The following is a 24229-nucleotide window of genomic DNA, read 5'->3' as shown; positions in this document are numbered from 1 at the left end:
CATCACCCGACTAAATTTGACTACATTCCATTATCCACGTTTTGCTTATGTTGATGTTCATCTTATACCCTCCTTTCAAGACACTGTCCATTCTGTTGAACTGCTCCTCCAAGTCCTTTGCTGTCTCTGACAGAATTACAATGTCATCGGCGAACCTGAAAGTTTTTATTTCTTCTGTGTGGATTTTAATGCCTACTCCGAATTTTTCTTTTGTTTCCTTTAATGCTTGGTCAATATACAGATTGAATAACATCGGGGAGAGGCTACAACCCTGTCTTACTCCCTTCCCAACAACTGCTTCCCTTCCATGTCCCTCGACTCTTATAACTGCCATCTGGTTTCTGTACAAATTGTAAATATCCTTTCGCTCCCTGTATTTCCCCTGCCACCTATAGAATTTGAAAGAGAGTATTCTAGTCAACATTGTCAAAATCTTTCTCTAAATCTACACATAGTACCCTATCAATCCAAAAAGTTCCGTGTCTGGATTAATAAAAAATAGAGAAAGGTTAAGTGGTGATTTTAACGATTCAGGTAGCGTTCCTCCCCAACTTGAGTGTACGCCACCCAACGTTCACACAAACCGTGGAATTTGTCAGAAAAGTCCTTCGTTGGTATGTTGCTTAACTCGTTTATCAAATTGGCCTGAATGTCGGTTATGTCGTATGGCGTCAAAGCGTTTCCCATTCATATGAATATTTGCGCTTATCACCCGTGATAGCGTGATGTGTTGTTTTTTTTATTTACTTTTTAATAACTGTCCGCTTTTTGCATTTCAGTCCAGTAGGTGAAAGCCGCATACTGTTCTCATTGCACGCTCTTCGGCAATCAATAGTTTTGTTTCTAAGATATGAGCTACTACAGAAAATTATTCCGTAAGACACTATCGAGTAGAAATATGTCAGGAGGCTGACTAGTTTGTTTACAAGACTGGCAATTATACAAAGAGCAGAAGTAGTTGAACTTAATTGTTTAGTTAGTTCAGTAATACGCTTTTTCCAGTTGAAGTTTTCGTCAATACGTGCACTCAGATATTTGGAGCATCCTATCCTACTTACTGACTGCGAATCGTGTGCTGCATCTATTGTTGGTACGACTCTGTTTGTTGTACATAACTGAATGTAGCGTTTTCTCAATATTAAAGGAGATTATATTTCCAGAGAACTTAATAATTGTTTGAAAAACATAGTCAACTAGAATTGCGCAATACAAAACTATGGTTCGGTGGTTTTGGTACAGTACATAAATGACGTGGTAAATGGTAGGATCACGGGTAGTATTGCTAGTACTGGTAGAGAAAGAAACAAAAATCAATGTTAGAGAGAAACTAGGAGCCGACGGCTGCTGTTTATTTTTTGTTGGTTTGATTCGCACATAATTAGAACCGCACATCGTTCAGCGTTAGTCCACTGTGTATTTTATATCCTTACAAAATATAAACTGTTTTTTCCAAGCAATAAAAACTAGTTGATCGCGTAACTTTTGCTCTCTTACGTATCCAAAGAAATTATTTTTGATGCAAGTACGGTTTACATGGACAAACCTATAAAAACTACATAGTTATTGTTATGTTGCACTCAACAGAACGTTCTTTATCACGAACAAAGGTAAGAGTTTCCTGTTATTACTAATAAGCGCGAAATCTGTTTATGAATAACAGAAACATATTTCACATAACCTCGACGAAGTATCGAAGCGATGGTTGCTATGAAATGTTTGAAAAAAATTGCTTTTTCTAGCGCTAATTGACAAACTTGTTTTGATTATTATTTTTGATAAAACAGCCCTCTGTTTCACGTTACAAATCAACAATATTCGAATAAAACCTGAATTAAGCATTGACACTTTCAATTTTGTTCTAAATACTGCTTATTTTTAAGTAACAGACAGAGGACAACTACGTAGAACGAAAGTGTTTCCTAGTTTACGCGGCTTTTTATATATCCTCACTCAGTTTCCAGACGGTTCATCGTTAACGATTTCTGGGGGAATCTAGGAAGACACTGATCCGATAAATGAACAAAGCGATCGAAAAATATAACGTAGAGACTGATGACCCCGTAGTTTGGTGCCTTTACCCTCCCCCCCAATCAACTAACAGGTAACGTCCGTCAGATGTGTTATCCGCATAATGCACAGGTGACGCGATTAAGATCTTATCGGACCAAGGCTACTAGGAGGACCACAATAGTCTACGCTTAATTATGATAGCCTACGGTAATTTTACAATTCTAATTATAACAGTAGTATCGCCTGTAGGTGCTTCGTGCTGTGTCATTATGCTTGATAGCCTGATTGAAGCCCGGTCAGCAAATAGCGTGGAATCAACAACTCGGCTGAACGCCGGAAAGCACAGCACTTATCAAACACGCCAATAAAACGTGAGAGGCACACAGACAGAACAGACAGAGAAAAACATTTTATGCGCGGATACCACAGTACAGTGAAGGGAAGGGAAAGAGCTATTGAATACATGCAACTACAATAGACGGTCTCTGTACATGACGTGGAGAACACGACAAGCTATATAGGTAACTGTGGGCAGAATGGGTCTCACTGAAGACAGCAAGATATTCGAAAAGTAGGAATGTTATGGTTTAATGCTACATCAATGAAGAGGTCATCAGAGACGGATCACATGACCAGAATGGAGAAGGCAATCGGTCATGTCCTTTTCGTAGAAATCATCCCCATATTTGTCTCACAAGTTTAGAGAAACACGAAAAACAAATATATAGTGTCGATAAAGTTCCTCTATCATTTCAAAGAAGCATGACATGGAAACTAATAAAGGCAGAGAATTGTGATTCGCTGTAAAACGTTTAGCAGGCCTCACAGATATTTCCCTTTGTGCTTCTTTGCAGAAAAGGCTTGAAGTGTATCAAAATTGCGACAGACCAGAAAAATGCCCATTGTGTCATCTGGTATGCGGAATCCAAATCTGTGACAATGGTACTGTGGTACTATCGACGCAAGCATGAGGGGTCAGCATGTAAGTAGGCTGTTTAGGTTTTTATGTTGGTAACGCCATGTAGCGCTCTATATGAAAATCACTGGCTGTGCTGTGTGCAGTCTGTGGCTGGTTTGCGTTGTTGAAATTTGCTATTGTAGGGTTGAGCAGTTGGATGTGAACAGCGCGTAGCGTTTCGCAGTTGGAGGTGAGCCGCCAGCAGTGGTGGATGTGGGGAGAGAAATGACGGAGTTTTGTGAGCGGATGATCTGGACGTGTGTATATCAGAGACAGTAAATTTGTAAGACTGGGTGTCTTGAACTGCTATATATATATTATAACTTTTGAACACTACTAAGGGAAATGCATTGTTTTTTCTCTATCAAAATCTTTCATTTGCTAACTATGCCTATCAGTAGTTAGTGCCTTCAGTAGTTTGAATCTTTTATTTAGCTGGCAGTAGTGGCGCTCGCTGTATTGCAGTAGTTCGAGTAATGAAGATTTTTGTGAGGTAAGTAATTTTTGAAAGGTATAGGTTAATGTTATTCAGGGCCATTCTTTTGCAGGGATTATTGAAAGTCAGATTGCGTTGCGCTAAAAATATTGTCTCAATTTAGTGTTGATCAGAATAGGTAACGAGCGAAATGTCTGACTACGTTCAGTTCTGCTCAGCTGTTTGAAAATCAAATAATGTAAGAGGTTTATCAGCACAATAATTCGTTAATTTTTCTAAGGGGACGTTTCAAGCATTATGACATGGTACAAAAACTAAAGAGACATACTATAGCAAAGCCGCCCCTCAAAGCAACTGTTCTTTGTGTCTCAAGACAGATCGCAAACTCTATTTCAACGCAGGCCTCTGGGGCCAATAATAGTGGGATGATGGCGACATTAGTGCATTTTCATATGAAATTGATATGCAAAGTAATTAAATTGATCAATTAATTACCCCCATCCACAGCTGACGTCATGGGTTCGCCCCCTCCCCTCCCCCTCCATATCCCGACCTGTCCTATTCACAGGAATTTCGACCTTTGGAGGAAAATTCCAAAAATGGTGGTAATTTCAAAAATTACTGGAATTTCTTTGTCCCAGGGGTGTGCTGACGAACCCCCCCCCCCCCCCCCCCCCGCCCCTACTATCCCCGGGAACTGTTGGGAAACTCAAAATGGCAGTATTCTTTGTGGAACTCAAACCTCCGTTCTTCAGGGTGGAAATTCCAAGTGCACCCTCAACACAGGAAAACTATCCATATGCAGAAGAGGAAGGTTAGGTTAGTGTACTTTTACTTACTTCGGGTAGGAAACAGGAGTAAGGATCGGTTCCAATTACGTAATTAATCATAAAAATTGGGCCTAATTAGACATCTATATCCATAGCGCTACACAAGGATCGTCTAAAATCGCAATATAGATCAAAAATTGACAATGTCCTACAACTGGTGTTATCCTGCTGGGACAAAAATTCACAATACGAAACTAGTGGCAGCCGTACTCAAACTCTACGTAGGATAATTCCTTCACCTACAAACTGAAGGGGAAAAGGCTGCAGTGAAGATGCTATTTTTAGTTTTAGCAGGAACTGTTTTCAGCTGACGAGAAGTTGTTGTTGGAATATTGAATTGTGTGTGAAATCTTATGGGACTTAACTGCTAAGGTCATTAGTTCCTAAGCTTACGCACTACATAATCTAAATTATCCGAAGCACAAACACACACACCCATGCCCAAAGGGGGACTCGAACCTCCGCCGGAACCAGCCGTTGGTGTTGGACAAAGAAGAGTTCAATAAGTGTATTACCTGTAAGCATACATCTAAGGACTGTGTCTATCGGCCGGCCGAAGTGGCCGAGCGGTTCTAGGCGCTTCAGTCAGGAACCGCGCGACCACTACGGCCACAGGTTCGAATCCTGTCTCGGGCATGGATTTGTGTGATGTCCGTAGGTTAGTTAGGTTTAAGTAGTTGTAAATTTTGGGGACTGATGACCTCAGATGTTAAGTCCCATAGTGCTTAGAGGCATTTGAACTGTGTCAATCGCTGTTTGATGCCGGTGTTCGGTAGAGACCCTGCCCGCTGCATTGCTCGACAGTCACCATGCAGGCCTGATGCTCGAAATTTAGGAAGGCCAATACACACTGCCACAACTGATGGCAATTGCTTCGCTGTTCAAATTACACATCGCGATTGTCGTGGGAAAAAAAAAAAAACAGCACACGTACACAGTGGGTCATAACGCAACATATGTACTGAGGATTGAGAAAATGATCGTAATAACACAATACCACAAAAACCGACCTCTAAAGATTGCAATAGGAGAAGGGCGGCAGCTGAACTTGTGTTCTCCTCAAAGTGCGGACACAAATTAAGCAACTAAGAGCCAGTCTGTAAAGGAGACCGCCTATAAAACACTAATACGACCTATTCTTGAGTACTGCTCGGGCGTTTGGGATCCCTATCAGGTCGGATTGAGGGAGGACATAGACGCAATTCAGAGGCGGGTTGCTAGATTTGTTACTGGTAGGTTTGATCATCACGCGAGTGTTAAGGAAATGCTTCAGGCACTCGGGTGGGAGTCTCTGGAGGAAAGGAGGCGTTCTTTTCGTGAACCGCTACCGAGGAAATTTAGAGAACCAGCATTTGAGGCTGACTGCAGTACAATTTTACTGCCGCTAACTTATACTTCGCGGAAAGGCCACAAAGATAAGAAGATAAGAGAGTTAGGGCTCGTACAGAGGCATATATGCAGTCATTTTTCCATCGTTCTGTTTGGGAGTGGAACAGGGAGAGAAGATGATAGTTGTGGTATGAGGTACCCTCCGCCACGCACCGTATGGTAGACTGCGGAATATGTATGTAGATGTAGACGTAGACCTTCACAATTTTCTATTATTCCAATCTCGTATAGCACGCGGAAAGAATGAACACCTATATGTTTCCGTACGAGCTCTGATTTGCCTTATTTCATCGTGGTGATCATTCCTCGCTATGTAGGTCGGTGTCAACAAAATATTTTCGCATCCGGAGGAGAAAGTTGGTGATTCGAATTTCGTGAGAACATTCCGTCGCAACGAAAAATGCCTTTCTTTTAATGATGTCCGGCCCAAATCCTGTATCATTTCTGTGACACTCTCCCATATTTCGCGATAATACAAAACGTGCTGCCTTTCTTTGAACTTTTTCGATGTACTCCGTCAGTCCTATCTGGTAAGCATCCCACAGTGCGCAGCAGTATTCTAAAAGAAAGAGGACGGACAAGCGTGGTGAAGGCAGTGTCGTTAGTAGGTCAGTTACATTTTCTAAGTGTCCTGCCAATAAAACGCAGTCTTTGGTTAGCCTCCCCCCCCCCTCCCACGATTTTTTCTGTGTGTTCCTTCCAATGTAAGTTGTTTGTAATTATAACATCTAGATATTTAGTTGAATTTACGGCTTTTAGATTAAACTGATTTATCGTGTAACCGAAGTTTAACAAGTTCCTTTTAGCACTCATGTGGATAACCTCACACTTTTCGTTATTTAGGGTCAACTGCCACTTTTAGCACCATTCCGATATCTTTTCAAAATCGTTTTGCAGTTTGTTTTGATCTTCTGACGACTTTATTGGACAGCGTCATCTGCAAACAAACGAACACGGCTGCTCAGATTGTCTCCCAAATCGTTTATGTAGATAAGGAACAGCAAAGGGCCTCTAACACTACCCTGGGGAACGCCAGAACTCACTTCTGTTTTACTCGATGACTTTCCGTCAATTACTACGAACTGTGACCTCTCTGACAGGAAATGACAAATCCAATCACATAACTGAGACGATATTCCATAAGCACGCAATTTCACTACGAGCCGCTTGTGTGGTACAGTATCAAAAGCCTTCCGGAAATCCAGAAATACGGAAACGATCTGAAATCCCAGCACCCCTTATAAGCGAGCATCTGAGCATCTGTTAAAAAGCACAATCGCGATGACAATAAAAACTGGTCTTGTTTCCACAAAATAGGTGCAGTACATTTCCATTTAGTTTTATGAGCGAAATCGACACAGTTTGCGATCATTCCTAATGTTCAAATTATAAATTGTCTTCCAAAAGGGCATTACATACTTTTCAGACGGTTGAATTATCAGTATAGAACGGCACCTATACAGACTTTCTTTTTTGTTAGACTGCCAGATATAGATTACATCTCTCTCTCCCCCTACCTCTCGTTATTTTGTGACATCCAACGAATTGAAAATTGAAACCACAGCACTGCCTCAATTTACAGATGACAAAACTTGTAAAGAAACTTAATAATTTTTTCTTATTGATAAATGTATACATAATTATTCGACTCTCATACCAAAGATTCATTTGAAAAGTATTTAACACTGACGCAGAAAAGAAGATTTACGCTCTTCGTTTATTAGTTTTAGTAATAGTTACCTTTCATTGTTCTCATGGTCTGGTGATCACATGTGTAAACGAAGTGCTCGGTATTGTGAAGTGAAATTGTGCTAAATACTGAAATCAAGTTCTGAAACAATACGATTTTCTCGTTTACGATACAGCGGATCTCAGCTCCTGTAACTCTGGAAGATTATTATTATTTTAATTACGTATGGAGAATTTATATGGAGGCGACGATGATCACGACAGTGCTGCTCAACAATAGTGGTACGTGAATGTGTTCATCTCTTTCCCTTCGTGGCCGCCATTGTCAATTTCAATATTTAGGTCATACTTGCAGCGGCATTCAGAACCTGCAATGTTTCTTTTCTTTTAAATACGAAGTCCGATTATTTTCTTTCTTTGATGAATAAATGCATTTAAAGTACAATTCTTTTACCCAAGTAAGGGGAGGCGCTGCAAGTCATGGACTGTGCGACTAGTCCCAGCGGAAGTTTGTGTCCTCCCTCGGGCATGGGTGTGTATGTTTGTCCTTAGGATACTTTAGGTTAAGTGGTGTGTCAGCTTAGGGACTTATGACCTTAGCAGTTAAGTCCCATAAGACTTCACACACATTTGAACATTTTTTGATAGTGCTTAGAACGTACGTGCCTCTATCCCGATCGTACGTTCGCGTACAGCTGAGTGTGTACCGACTTAATTATACTTATGACCCATTTCCCTTACAGCATTAATTCTTATTTTGATCCACTCACTCGCGAATGTGCGTGCCGTCTTATTTTGTGTAGTCAGTCGGGTGTGTTCCTTAATAACGTTACTTTTAATATTCAGTGGCTTATTTTGCACAGTTGATCTTTGCCTATGTCGCAACGGCGCTTCAGGCGAAACATTTATTACGCGACGTTTACGCTAACTCTCATTTCAAAATTGCGACAACGGCTGACTAAGTGTCTAACAATTGAACAGGGCGGTTACAATGGCGATCGAATCCCATGACCTTTGTTTCAGAAAAAGATAATACAAATTTTAAATTGAATTATTTAAACAATTTTTTCCATCCATTATTGTAACCATAACCAATTGTTTCTTTTACATGTGACGCCAACTGCGTACCAGACAAGAAAATTATTACCGAAATCAGTCCATAAAATTTACAAATATTTATCCTAAAAATTTGGAAAAGAAGGAAGTTTTGGAACATTAAACGTTAAACCTACTATCAAGAAAACCGACCGGCAAAAAAAAAAAAAAATAAAATAAATAAAAAAAATAAAAAAAAAAACCACGCAAGATAAGAGCTGCAGCACTACTACGCTTTTGGTTGATCGTAAATGTGGGATTGAATTGCATTTTTGCGACACGCTCTGCGTGGCACGCATTTTTTTCAAAATTTCTTTTTCAGATAGTATTGTAGATTTTAGTGAATATATTATACGACTGGGAGCACAGGGAACTGATGTTCTATGGCAGCTAATGCAGAAGATCTGGAAAAGGAGAAAGTATGCCGCATGCTTGGAGAAGCAGTATACTGGTTCCCATATATAAGTGGAAAGGGGATATCCAAAACTGTGGCAATTATAGAGGGATAAAACTGACGTCCCACACAATGAAGATCGGGAAAGGATAATTGAGAAGTGGTTGCGTCTAGTAGAAGAAGAGTTTGGATTTATGAGGAGAAGAGGAACAACCGACACAACATTTGCACTAAGGCAACTGATGGAGGAGCACAGAGAAGTACAAGACGAACTGCATATGGCCTTTATCGATCTTGAGAAGGCATATGACAGAGTGCCGAGGTAAGAGACATGGAGACTTCTAAGAAGTAAATGCCTGCCAGAAAAATATATCAGGGTGGTAGAAGACATGTATGAAGGTGCAAAGACACAAGTCAGGAGCAGTGCAGGTGCAACAAGGGCATTTCCAGTGAGAGTTGGACTGCATCAGGGATCTGCTCTCAGCCCATATTTCTTTGACCTTGACATAGATGTGCTAGTCAAAGAGGTGAAAAAAGAGGCACCTTGAAGTATGATGATTGCCGAAGATATTGTAATCTGTGAACCCACCCAGGAGGCACTTCAAGACAAATACAGTGGAGAAAAGCTCTAGGGGTAATGGGAATGAGAATTAGCATGGTGAAGACAGAGTATATGTGTACAAAGGATGCCAAAGATCTATATATTAACCTTCAAGGAGAACAACTGACGCTGTTCCAAAAATTGAAATACCTACGCTCTTACATGCAAAGTGATGGAGGACTGGAGGGCGAAATATAGCACAGGATAAATAGTGGATGGATGAACTGCAGGATACTGATCGGAGTACTGTGTGATAAGAAGGTTAGCTGCAGAATGAAAGGAAAGCTTTACAAGTCTGTGGTGAGTCCTGCGATGCTGTATAGTGCAGAAACTTAGGCAGTTACAGAAGCTCAAGCGAAAAAGATGGAAGTGGCAGAAATGAGAATGCTAAGGTGGATGAGTTTGGTGACACGAAAGCATAGACTAAGGCATGAGTACATCAGGGAAACAGTGAAAGTGGGGTCCATAGGAAAGAAGATACAAGAAAGCAGGCTAACACGGTATGGCCATGCGCAGAGAAGAGGGGAGCACTAAGTGGGGAGAAGAATTGAAAATCAAGAAATCGAAGGACCAAAGAGAAGAGGAAGGCCGAAGCTGACATGGAAGGACAAGGTAGCAGGGGACCTACTAGAAAAAGGATGGCTCCGGGAAGAAGCACTAAATAGACATTTATGGAAGAGAAGTATCCAGCAAAGCAACCGCTGACCCCACATGACGTGGGAAAAGGTTGAGATGATGATGATGATGATTATTATTATTATTATTATTATTTCTTCGTCGTCTTCTTCTTCTTCTTCTTCTTCTTCTTCTTATTATTATTATTATTATTATTATAAGTGAGTGTATCACAAGATGGCGGACCATTTTCACTGACGCGCGCGCGTCTAAGTCACTTGTTAGTCTTCTTTTTTACCTGAGACATATTTTGCTACATTGAATTTCACGAACGAGGGCGACTTCATCTGTGATTTGTTTACTTGCAGTACGAGCCACAATAGTAGTGAAGTTCGGATACAATCTGATTTGCGGCTATATATAGCTATGGTGAAATTAAGATCACAAACGAAAACGATGAGGAATCAGTGGCTCAACCTATGTCTGACACAGAAGTAGAAGACATTGCACGTACTGATAACGCAGTCACAGAGCCTAGTGGTACTCAGTCGCAAGCGACAGACGATAAAATGCCATCTTTGGAAACTGTTCCAGATTCCGCAAACGTACAAGGTCCAGTAGAGCCAGACATTATACAGATGTTTAGAGTAATGCAGACTGATTTGATGTCACAATTTGTAACTCAGATAACAGCCCAAATTAATACACAGGTAGACAAGGTGTAACCACTTAAACGAACAAGCTAGAGAGTGATGTAAAAAACCTTACTGATATGCACAATAACCTGACAACACAACTGACAAAACTAAAAAGAGAGATAGCGGATCAGATAATAGAAGCGGTAAGTGAAGATTTAAATTCCATGAATCAGGATATTGATAATTTGAAAACCACAGTTAATTAAGGAAGTGCCAGATCATATACGTAAGTTAACTAAAAATTTCAATAACAGCAAACCGAGCTCAATACAAAAATGTAGGAAGCCGTAAATCAAGCTGAGAACATGACAAAACAGCAAAAACAGCAGTTTGAGGACTTTCTAGAAGAAAAAGACACACACATAAGCCGTACTCTAGAAACAGCGTTGCAATAAGTAACACAATGGAATAAGTATGCACTACACAAAACACACCTGTATTTAAGCTGCAAACTGACATAGGCCAGATACAGAAGACTTTGGCACAGGACTTACCAAGATGGCAGAATCAAATAGTCGAGCAACTGAACAGGAAACTTAGCACAATGAAAGAACGACACCAAGACGCAGAAGAAGAGCTAGACAATATACCCACAAGTAAGAGCGATAGTGCAATTAGTGGCTAACCTATCCCGAATGTATGTATGTGTTCACCAAATTATGAGATGTACGGTAACCAACGACACCGTGATGAAAGAAAGAAAGAAAGAGCAGGTAGCTGAACCCACATTGTCATCAGTTTCGTTAGAAGAGAGTCATATAAGACACCGGCCATTCAAGTGTTTATCCTTGAAAAGAAGTCTGTGCATCCGGTAATTTTCAAAAATGTATTGTCTAAAATGTAGTCGGAACACCAAAAGATACAATATGTTACGCGTTACATCCAAGGCGATGGAGCTTTATGGGCGATTGAAATGTCATAAACGTGTCAGATATTAGAACAGTTTGAAGACGCGTTTCTTTCAAAGTACTAGTCACACGGAGTTCAAGAGAGATTAAGAATATAATTTGGATCATTCTGAAAGTATTTTGATGAATATTTAAGTAAGACGAGGTTCTGGGACGAGCCAGCGACACACACTGACGTCCTACGCATTCTGAAAGCTACCCGAAAGCAATTTGGAATATTTTCTAACTGTCTTGAACTGTATTGATTTAATTAATGAAGATGTAAGACAGAGCCACATCAACCAAAATAATTTCCGTAGCAATGGTGGCAACCAGCCTTGGCGTCAACAATGTAGCGTGCGCACCTAAGTCACGACGCATTTATCGATCCGGCTGCAGCAGCTCTTAATGCCTGGCCCGAGTTCGGGAGGCAATGTTAGTAATAACTACAACCAAAATTTTAACCCAGGGTATAAAAGGAAAAGAAAAAATGGTGACAGAAACTACTCTGGTAATCGGAAGCGAAATTGGAATAGGAACGGCAATCAGTGGGCTAACGCTTACAGTAATTTTCAGTCTCAATTTAGCAACACCACCAACACGGCTGACCCACGAAACGTACAGCGGCAGCACCGGATTAGTCCCACGGGCAAAGTAACAATACGCCAACAAACTCAGGGCAGAATCATGATCGGAATGCACAATAGAAGAACAACACGTCGGGAGCGAATGTTATAGAAGTGACGAACGAAACACCTACAAACAGAAATAACAGGGCGTTAAACTAAACGTGGCCTCATTATACTGCCCAATGTTGGCCATGGATAGTTGTAGGGGCGATTCATGCTACCATGGTAGAAATTTGCCGAGGTGTCACAATGAAGCGAATAAACTACATAAGAGACTAAGAATCACATTTGTATGAAGTGAATGGTATAGTACAAGTTAATTTACAGCCGATAGTAGAAAAAATACCAACCCATATCATTGTGGATATTGGTGTACAAATTAGTGTGATGTCGAAAGCATTGTTTAAAGAGATTGACAGCCACACAGTTTTGCCGACCTATCGAGTACAGAATTGCAAGATATTAGGAGCCACAGGTGAAAAATCTAAACTAGTTAAGGTACAAATCATGGTCGAAATACAAATTGAAGATATTGTTTTTCAGTCAGTTTTTCTAGTGGTAGAAGGGCTGACGGAACGGTGTATCTTCGGCATGGATTTCGTAAGGGAAAAATGTGCAAAAAATGCCCTAGAAACTGGGAAATGTCATCTGTTTATTAATGGGAAGAACTGTACTGTAGAACTGATTAAAGTCAAAAGTAGGAACGGCAAGCCTTGTCAAGCTATACACATCCAAACCTTAAAAGTCAGTACGTTTCGATGCTATGACTTGAACGAACTGTGGTGTCAACAAGTAGAGCAGGACGATTTCGAAAATAAAATCTCTGCCTGCACAGAAATCTCAGCAACAAAGGAACGAACTTAGAAATCTATTGTTAGGTTATGTACCCGTATTCGACAACAAACCTAGAGTTATTAGAATGTATCAATATCACATGGATGTCCGGCCCCGACACGTTCTGTAAAAACACTTATTCCATACCATGGACGCAAAGAAAGGCGCTGGGCCAGGAGATAACAATTATGATCGCGTGTAATATTATAGAGACCTCATATTGCCATATTGCAATCCGCTACTTGCAGTAAATAAAGCAGATAATTTGTTAAGACTTGTTCTCGATGCCAGGGAGATCAATAAAATTACTGTTCCAGTAACCATCGGACCTGAAAACCCGGAAGAACAATTACAGCGGTTTCATAGAGTACAATATTTAACTAGTGTCGACCTCCGTATTTCTTACTGGCGGATTACTTTATCATCTGAAAGTAGGAAATACGCAGCATTCATATTTTCAGGTAGGTACTACCAGTATTGCGTTTTGCCTTTGGGGTTAAGCGTGAGTGCTGGTGTTTTCATTACTGCACTCGACACTCTGTTAGGGCCTGACCTCCTAGACAAACACAATATATATAGACGGCATCTTAACAGCAAAACCTACTTGGAACGAATGTCTAAAGCTTTTAAATAGGATGCTACAGAGGTTATCAGCAGCTGGTGTCACAGCGAACCTCAAGAAATCTAAATTTTTAAGAAAAAACATCAAATTACTCGGTCACATAATTTCGCTCGCAGGAATAAAACCTGACCCTGAGAAACTGTTGGCGATAAAGAATTTTCCAGCACCTTGCACAAAACGACGTCTAAATTCATTCGTAGGTTTGTGTTCATTTTTCCGTTGGTTCATACCGAACCAATTACTCAATAGCCATGCATTATTAGGTTTATTAAGGACACTAAATTTAGAAATTTTTTTTTGTATTTGAGTAACATCATGGCGAAATTGCCAGGTTTCAATTAAACAATAACCAACCTGCACCTGTACAACAACATTACCAGTCGTATAAAGATGTATTGTTCTATAGGAGAAACCCAAGCAACCATATATGGTGCGTTTGTATAACCGAAGCGTGTGAGAAAAGTTTAATTTGGCATACTCGTTTCACATGGGGACACTACGGTGCCCGCAATTGCTATAAGAAGTTGAATGCGTATACTACTGCTATTTTCCCAATATTCTTCGACGCACGCAACAAATTTTGAAAACTTGTATTGTTTGTCAGAAGGCTAGGCCTGTCAATCTGAACTGCGAGACAGAGTTACATCCTATTTTACCCCAAAAAAAACCCTAGAGCTAGTATGTATAGATGCTATGGAACCTTCACCCTCTGCCCGAGGAGGTGTGAAATATATAATTGGTGTATATGATGTATTTTCAAAATATGTGAAATTGTATGCTACAACCGCAGCTAAGCCTATTATTATTAGACGTATGCTAAATGACTACTTTCCGTCTGTTGGGAAACCTCAGGCCATCTTATCAGATAATGCAACCAATTGTACATGTCATGCTTGAAAACAATTTCTAAAAGAGCAGCAGGGTCAAATGGCTCTAAGCACTATGGGACTTAACATCTGAGGTCATCAGTCCCCTAGATTTAGAACTAATTAAACCTAACTAATCTGAGGACATCACACACATCCATGCCCGAGGCAGGATTCGAACTTGCGACCGTAGCAGCCGCGCTGTTCCGGACTGAAGCGCCTAGAACCGCTCGACCACAGCGACCGGCAGAACAGCAGGTCAAACAAATTGTAATATCCAAATATAGCCCACAATCCAACCCGACAGCAAGAATTTTTCGTGAACTGAATAGGTTTATGAGGACGTATATAGCCAACAAACAGTCTAAATGGATTGAATACTTAAACGTATTTGAACAGGTGGCAGTTACACCGTCGGATTTAATATACAATAGGAAAGGAAACAATGAATGAATGAACCCCATCCCACCTGTTGCAAGATAACCTGTAGGTTTAAATGAAAGGTAAGACAGGTATTGATCTCTGTTACAGAACAAGCTCAACGGCGTAAGAAACACTTTGACAAACAACTACATGGTGTTAACAGACTTGTGGCTAGAAAAAAAGTATTACTTAAGACCCATGTGTAATCTTTTCTGTTAGCCAAGAAAAACGCTAAATTGGAAATAAGGTACTTTGGTCCGTACATTATTGTACATATTCCGCATGACGGATGTAATTTACTTGCGTACCCTCACAATGATAAAATCAAAGGATTCTATGCACACAGAGACTTGAGGAAATTCTACCATGTTTAAGTATCACACTTCACATCTATCTATGCACACAAGTGAAATAATAACCTATTGTAATAAAAGGAATACGATTAGGGTAAAGTAATTTATGTAGCTACTTGAATCAGAGCATTTCACTACCTTCGTTTACATTTGTCAGTGACTGTGGACACAATACACAAGCAAGCTAGGACATACACATCAGTTGATGACCAGCAATGTTAGCATAGGGTGTACTTGGAAGGCTTGACTGAATAGTTAATGATCACAGTGGTATTTTAGTTTTAAGTTTATGCACGAAGGATTCTGGAGCGAACAATCAGCACATACCTCGGAACAAAGAAGCTATCAGTTTTATTATGCCACTTGTGCATCAAGATTGTAAGGTACAGTGTAAGTTACAGAAAATATTGGACTCCCTAAGGTACTGCATAAGTATATGGTCACGACAGTACGTGTCTTGTTGCAGAGAGAATTTCTTTCTTTTTTTTTTTACGTATCCACACCACTAGGCATTATCTATGAATACATCGACCAAAACGGTATTAATTTTTTTGTATGCTGCTATGATAAAATGATTTATGGCTGCTAATGAAAGTTTAGCATGGTATATACCACACGCATGACAACCTAATCTAAGTAAAGTGCACCTAAAGATATAACCTATGAATAAAAACTAGTGTGATATTACTGAAATACAAATAATTTTTCAACTTTATACACACTTTAGAGTGCAAATGCACTGTTGAGGTACGATTTGTAAACGTTATCTGAGGCAAACTAAAACACCGTATCTTATAATAAAAAAAAAGAAATATGTACGAGGTAAGTTACAGGAAACTGATGGGCAGAGAAATTAGGTAATGCCGAAACAAACATAATTCTTTACAGGTGTCTTTCGTCGAGATGCTACGAGGCTTCAACCGGCCATGAGAAGCAACTAAGTTACACTAATGTCACTACCATTTACGACCGACGTTATAAAATATTAACAAGATCACTGTGAAGTACACTACTTGACGCTCAGTAACACCAGAGATTTTTAATAATTTGTCCTTTCTTCGACATGAAAGTACTAATAATCTATGCTGACTTTAGAAGAATGCATACACTGATTTTCTCTTACGTATAATATTTTATGCAAACTGAGTTGAAGATATTTTGTGGAAGAAGTACCGTAAGGAGTGACTAAGGTCACGTTAAAAAAAAATGTCCAAGTACCAGAGATACAATGATGAACACACGAACATGAAAACATGTACAAACATAGACACAGACTTAGGAAGCAGTATAGCGTACAGCAGCCAAGCTTCATTATCAATCTGTTGTTCGTATTGCCTGGTTTTTAATCTTCGGTTTTTGTGCGAATTTAAGTATAATTATTCATTTATTTATGTGTTTTTTATTTCAGTCTACTTTTTTATGTGTGTACCGTGCGCTGTTACAATGTTGGGTGACATAAACATGAAATTTCTCCCCCCATAGTAACTCGCGGGTAGTTAATACACACATTTTGCCTCATTTGGAGACTATTTCTATGGTGCGTTCATTTTTTCTATAGTCGTTTCGATGTATAAGTGAATTTGTATCACGATCCTAAGTTAGGGAAGTGCTGTTGTTCACGAAAACGTGTTCTCTTATGCCCTGTGAGATGTAAGATAGTATCGCGTTCGCGAACGATAGTACTAGAGGCGCGTATATTCTGAGAGCGCATTCAACTAACAACTTGTGTAATGAGATATTTTGAGCAGTATGTACACAGATAAAGTTTTGATAGGGGATACAGGAGAAAATAATGAACGTGGGCACATACTACTAAAACCTAGACAGTGGTCTCATGAGCTACAGTTTTTTGAACGGTAAAAATGATCAGAACAGTGTATAGTTACCCAGTGACAGTGAATTATTCATGACTGATTTATTCAGTGACATTTGAGTTATACGCATAGAGGCAAGTGAGAACAAGTTTTAACCACGAGCCTTCCTTCGGGTGTTTGTGCACTAGAACAGCGTGCCCTTGGCAAGCTAAATAGTAATGCGCAGTACTTACCTTCGTGCAGTGAACGTAGGAGGTGACCTGTTGTACCTTCTCACAGCCAAGGTGTACGACGAGTTGACGCAGGTGCAGTAGTTTCGTAAATGCTGCGAACGGTGCACAAAACACTTCATAAAGATGTGTCGACCGGCACGCAAGATATCACCACTCGGCGGTGGGTGAGCTGCTACAGGACGCCAAACGGCGCGTAGCGTGCCGCCGGGCTACTTGTTGAGTGAGCGGTTACTTGCAACTGACGCATTATCGACTGACGGCGTGGTGCAGGAGGACAATTTGAATGGAAAGCGAAATCTACCTTCAAATGGACATTCGCCATAGTGCAAAGAGATGTAGAGACACCATTTCCTAACCCACTAAATAAAGTCGTACCACTACAGCTCATGATCTACGTCCCACGTTACGAAATAAAAACCACACTCATCTTTACTGAACTGAACCTATGTTTATGTATATGTTAGTGTTAAGTTAGAGTAAGCACTGATCTCTGTGAATTTTATTTGTTACATGTTTACCTTGCCCTTGGTGAAACAACTATAAAACCCAGAAAGGAGATATACCGGGACGTTGTCAGATAGATCCTGGTATAAAAGAGGGAAGCAGTGGGGAGCATAAGAAACTGTAAGGAAGAATTTAACACACTTACCACACCAGATACTCTTGCTAACCCTACAGGCTGGATCGGCACACCATAATATACGACGTTCTTGTGAAACTTCTTTTTATTTTCAGGAAAAATGTAATTGTAGACTCATAGAAAAGTGTTGTTAAATGTAATTTTGTTTCCAACGTGCTGCTAAAAACGTTATTTGCACGCAGGAACAATGACGTTACAAACCAATCGTAAAGAACTGAGTTATGGACTTTTATAGAATGTAACGTAATATTCATGTCTTTGATGTAAAGGAGCATGCAGTAATTTTTGTGTGTAGAACAATGACGCTACAAATCAATCATAAAGAACTGAGCTATGGACTTGTATAAAATGTAATGGAATATTCATGTATTTGATGTAAAGGAGGATGCAGTAATTTTTTTGTGTGGTTAGTTAAGTTACTGCATATTTTGTGTACCCTATTGCGTATGTTCTCATTGCTAAAAAAAAAATCGTAAATTTAGTGTATGCGAGAGAAACGAATGTCACAGAAAGTGATTACCTAAGTTCCAGGGCGGGCGCCAGAACTATATAAGAAAGTGGTGAAAAGAAATTCCTTAAAAGACACGAACAGTGCAATTCAAATTCATTTGAAAAGGAGTGAAAGAACTGCCAGTGTGTGAAGTGGTTGGGCTCTTTGCCCGGAATTTGACATTTTTTCGGACAATTCAACCATTTTCTTATTGATAATTGTATACATAATTATTCGGGTCTCATACCAAACATTCATTTGAAAAGTATTTAACACTTACGGACAAAAGAAGATTCACGCTCTTCGTTTATTAGTTATAGTAATAGTTGCCTTTTGTTGTTCTCATGTTCTGGTGATTAGACGTACGAGTATAACGAAGTGCTCAGTATTTTGAAGTGAAATTGTGCTAAATAATGAAAGCAACTTCTGAAGCAATACAACTTTCTCATTTACGATTCCGCGGATCCCAGCTCCTGTAACTCTGGAAGGTTGTTATTACTTTAATTTGTATGGGGAATTCAGACGTAAACGACGATCTTCAGGACAGTGCTGCTCAACAATAGAGGTACGTTAATGTGTTCGTCTCTTTCCCTTCGTGGCCGCCAGTCACAGTTTCAATATTTAGATCATATTTGCCGCGACATTCAGAGCCTGCAATCTTTCTTTTCATTTAATTACGAAGTTCAATTTTTTCCTTCTCGGATAAATAAAGGCATTTTAACCACAATTCTTTTACCCAGGCCACGAAGACTGATAGTTCTTAGAATGTACGTGCCTCTATCTCGATCGTTCGTTCGCCTACAACTGAGTGTGTAACGATGTAATTATGCTTATAACCCACTTCCCTTACAGTATTAATTCTTATTTTGAACCACTCACTCGCGAATGTACGTGCCCTCTTATTTTGTGTAGTCAGTCGGGTGTAGTCCTTAATAGCGTTACTTTTAATATTCAGTGGCTTAATTTCTACAGTTGGCCTTTGCCTGTGTCGCAACGGCGCTTCACGCGAAATACTTATTACGCGACATTCATATTAACTCTCATTTCAAATTTACGACACAGGCTAAGTTCCTAACAATTTAACAGGGCGGTTACAAACTACAGAGGTCAGTGCTTTATACCGATTCATCTGATTAATGTATTAACTTATCTCACAACTCCCACACATGTCCACCCTGCGTAAAATCAAAAAAACTTCCTGTACTTTGCTTTGAAACCTATCGATCATTGCAGAATGTGCTTGTTATTTCGAAACTTTCATTTGAGTAAAGAAAAAACAAGAATTTAAACCCTAAAAAACAAAATCTATGTTAAGCGATTTCTTTCAGTTTGATGGACAAAATTACTCGTACATGGTTTGGAAGCGTCGCTGGTGTTCAAATCGTTGTCTCTAAATGAATTTTCACGCACAGTAGTTGCAGGGGCAACAGTCTGGATGATTGACTGATCTGGCCTTGCAACATTAACCAAAACGGCGTTGCTGTGCTGGTACTGCGAACGGCTGAAAGCAAGGGGAAACTACAGCCGTAATTTTTCCCGAGGACATGCAGCTTTACTGTATGATTAAATGATGATGGCATCCTCTTGGGTAAAATATTCCGGAGGTAAAATAGTCCCCCATTCGGATCTCCGGGCGGGGACTACTCAGGAGGATGTCGTTATCAGGAGAAAGAAAACTGGCGTTCTACGGATCGGAGCGTGGAATGTCAGATCCCTTAATCGGGCAGGTAGGTTAGAAAATTTAAAAAGGGAAATGGATAGGTTAAAGTTAGATATAGTGGGAATTAGTGAAGTTCGGTGGCAGGAGGAACAAGACTTCTGGTCAGGTGATTACAGGGTTATAAACACAAAATCAAATAGGGGTATTGCAGGAGTAGGTTTAATAATGAATAGGAAAATAGGAATGCGGGTAAGCTACTACAAACAGCATAGTGAACGCATTATTGTGGCCAAGATAGATACGAAGCCCACACCTACTACAGTAGTACAAGTTTATATGCCAACTAGCTCTGCAGATGACGAAGAAATTGAAGAAATGTACGATGAAATAAAAGAAATTATTCAGATAGTGAAGGGAGACGAAAATTTAATAGTAATGGGTGACTGGAATTCGAGTGTAGGAAAAGGGAGAGAAGGAAACATAGTAGGTGAATATGGATTGGGGCTAAGGAATGAAAGAGGAAGCCGCCTAGTAGAATTTTGTACAGAGCACAACTTAGTCATAGGTAACACTTGGTTTAAGAATCATGAAAGAAGGTTGTATACGTGGAAGAACCCTGGAGATACTAAAAGGTATCAGATAGATTATATAATGGTAAGACAGAGATTTAGGAACCAGGTTTTAAGTTGTAAGACATTTCCAGGGGCAGATGTGGACTCTGACCACAATCTATTGGTTATGACCTGTAGATTAAAACTGAAGAAACTGCAAAAATGTGGGAAATTAAGGAGATGGGACCTGGATAAACTGAAAGAACCAGAGGTTGTACAGAGTTTCAGGGAGAGCATAAGGGAACAATTGACAGGAATAGGGGAAAGAAATACAGTAGAAGAAGAATGGGTAGCTCTGAGGGATGAAGTAGTGAAGGCAGCAGAGGATAAAGTAGGTAAAAAGACGAGGGCTGCTAGAAATCCTTGGGTAACAGAAGAAATATTGAATTTAATTGATGAAAGGAGAAAATATAAAAATGCAGTAAATGAAGCAGGCAAAAAGGAATACAAACGTCTCAAAAATGAGATCGAGAGGAAGTGCAAAATGGCTAAACAGGGATGGCTAGAGGATAAATGTAAGGATGTAGAGGCTTATCTCACTAGGGGTAAGATAGATGCTGCCTACAGGAAAATTAAAGAGACCTTTGGAGAGAAGAGAACCACGTGTATGAATATCAAGAGCTCAGATGGCAACCCAGTTCTAAGCAAAGAAGGGAAGGCAGAAAGGTGGAAGGAGTATATAGAAGGTTTATACAAGGGTGATGTACTTGAGGACAATATTATGGAAATGGAAGAGGATGTAGATGAAGACGAAATGGGTGATACGATATTGCGTGAAGAGTTTGACAGAGCACTGAAAGACCTGAGTCGGAACAAGGCCCCCGGAGTAGACAACATTCCATTAGAACTACTGACGGCCTTGGGAGAGCCAGTCATGACAAAACTCTACCAGCTGGTGAGCAAGATGTATGAGACAGGCCAAATACCCTCAGACTTCAAGAAGAATATAATAATTCCAATCCCAAAGAAAGCAGGTGCTGACAGATGTGAAAATTACCGAACTATCAGTTTAATAAGTCACAGCTGCAAAATACTAACGCGAATTCTTTACAGACGAATGGAAAAACTGATAGATGCGGACCTCGGGGAGGATCAGTTTGGATTCCGTCGAAATGTTGGAACACGTGAGGCAATACTGACCTTACGACTTATCTTAGAAGAAAGATTAAGAAAAGGCAAACCTACGTTTCTAGCATTTGTAGACTTAGAGAAAGCTTTTGACAATGTTGACTGGAATACTCTTTTTCAGATTCTAAAGGTGGCAGGGGTAAAATACAGGGAGCGAAAGGCTATTTACAATTTGTACAGAAACCAGATGGCAGTCATAAGAGTCGAGGGGCATGAAAGGGAAGCAGTGGTTGGGAAAGGAGTGAGACAGGGTTGTAGCCTCTCCCCGATGTTATTCAATCTGTATATTGAGCAAGCAGTAAAGGAAACAAAAGAAAAATTTGGAGTAGGTATTAAAATTCATGGAGACGAAGTAAAAACTTTGAGGTTCGCCGATGACATTGTAATTCTGTCAGAGACGGCAAAGGACTTGGAAGAGCAGTTGAACGGAATGGACAGCGTCTTGAAAGGAGGATATAAGATGAACATCAACAAAAGCAAAACAAGGATAATGGAATGTAGTCCAATTAAATCGGGTGATGCTGAGGGAATTAGATTAGGAAATGAGACACTTAAAGTAGTAAAGGAGTTTTGCTATTTAGGAAGTAAAATAACTGATGATGGACGAAGTAGAGAGGATATAAAATGTAGACTGGCAATGGCAAGGAAAGCGTTTCTGAAGAAGAGAAATTTGTTAACATCGAATATAGATTTAAGTGTCAGGAAGTCATTTCTGAAAATATTTGTTTGGAGTGTAGCCATGTATGGAAGTGAAACATGGACGATAACTAGTTTGGACAAGAAGAGAATAGAAGCTTTCGAAATGTGGTGCTACAGAAGAATACTGAAGATAAGGTGGATATATCACGTAACTAATGAGGAGGTATTGAATAGGATTGGGGAGAAGAGAAGTTTGTGGCACAACTTGACTAGAAGAAGGGATCGGTTGGTAGGACATGTTTTGAGGCATCAAGGGATCACAAATTTAGCGTTGGAGGGCAGTGTGGAGGGTAAAAATCGTAGAGGGAGACCGAGAGATGAGTACACTAAGCAGATTCAGAAGGATGTAGGTTGCAGTAGGTACTGGGAGATGAAGAAGCTTGCACAGGATAGAGTAGCATGGAGAGCTGCATCAAACCAGTCTCAGGACTGAAGACCACAACAACAACAACAGGTATTACAAACATTTCAGACACATGAAATAACATCACAGAATTGAATCTTTCGCGCCATCTGCTCACATGTTGGAAATAGCACAATTACTTATATTCGGCAACAACAAGCTATAGTTCAAGAGGTGTTGTTGTTTTGTAGACTATAGCACCGAGCGAGGTGGCGCAATGGTTAGCACACTGGACTCGCATTCGGGAGGACGACGGTTCAATCGCGTCTCCAGCAATCCTGATTTAGGTTTTCCGTGATTTCCCTAAATCGTTTCAGGCAAATGCCGGGATGGTTCCTTTGAAAGGGCACGGCCTTCCTAATCCTTCCCCAACCTGAGCTTGCGCTCCGTCTCTAATGACCTCGTTTTCGACGGGACGTTAAACACTAACCACCACCACCACTAGACTATAGCAGGTCTTGTTTTACCAGCTCAATGCTGGCGTTTACAAAACACAACAAACAAATTGTTTGAGCATGTCTTGTAATAGAACTTCCTAATGTCACCTAGTAGAGAGTATGACAATGATTTTCTCCGCTCTCCAATACATGTCGCGCATTATGACCCATTGTTTATGAGTGCTGGTTTTTTCACAGCAATTTCGACGTGTAATTACAACTGTGATGTATTTGCCACCAGTTGTGGCAGTGTGTTATGACCTTCCTGAATGTCGAGCAATGCTGTGGGAGGCATCTGCAGCGTACTCTGAGGTCAAACAGCGATAGACTTAGTCATCAGCTGTATGCTTACAGGTAACCATCTGCATATAGTTAAGGCTAACCCGCTATTGACCTTCTTCTTCTGTGCTGGATGCACACGCATTGCTCGAACTCTTACGGGACTCGGTAAGATTGTCTGCCGCGAGTAATGAGTGTAATGGGCAGAGGCACTACGAATATAGTGTGTGGACATTAAGTTGGGAATGTGGGTCTCACGGGGAGCGTGGAAGGGGTAAATCCCTATCCTCTGTGCGCTTGGTGGCTCAAATGGATAGAGCATCTGCCATGTCAGCAGGAGATCCCGGGTTCAAGTCCCGGTCGAGGCACACATTTTCAACTGTCCTCATCGATGCATATCAACGCCTGCCGACAGCTTAGGGTCTTGATTTAATTACCATTTCATTCTCAGAGAGCTGCATGGTCCGAAAGAACAGATACCATCTTCATATTTCTACTTACAGTTC

The 24229-nt window shown here is 40.3% G+C and overlaps 1 protein-coding gene across 3 annotated transcripts in view; it reads right to left on the bottom strand.

Moving 5' to 3' along the window:
- Positions 1 to 24229, bottom strand: part of LOC126281553 (uncharacterized) — a 205052-nt gene that overhangs the window by 113367 nt on the left and 67456 nt on the right. Inside the window, exon 1 of one of the 3 annotated variants that reach the window (XM_049980620.1) lies at positions 17377 to 17440. The exons of the other annotated variants lie outside the window; for them this stretch is intronic. The gene's annotated coding sequence lies outside the window, so the exon portion shown is untranslated. Of the gene's footprint in view, positions 1 to 17376; positions 17441 to 24229 lie in introns of those variants that run through there. 3 annotated transcript variants of the gene reach the window in all.

Source organism: Schistocerca gregaria, chromosome 7 (assembly GCF_023897955.1).
Source record: "Schistocerca gregaria isolate iqSchGreg1 chromosome 7, iqSchGreg1.2, whole genome shotgun sequence".
NCBI classification, from domain to species: Eukaryota; Metazoa; Arthropoda; class Insecta; order Orthoptera; family Acrididae; genus Schistocerca; species Schistocerca gregaria.
This window is presented reverse-complemented; position numbering and strand designations above follow the sequence as displayed.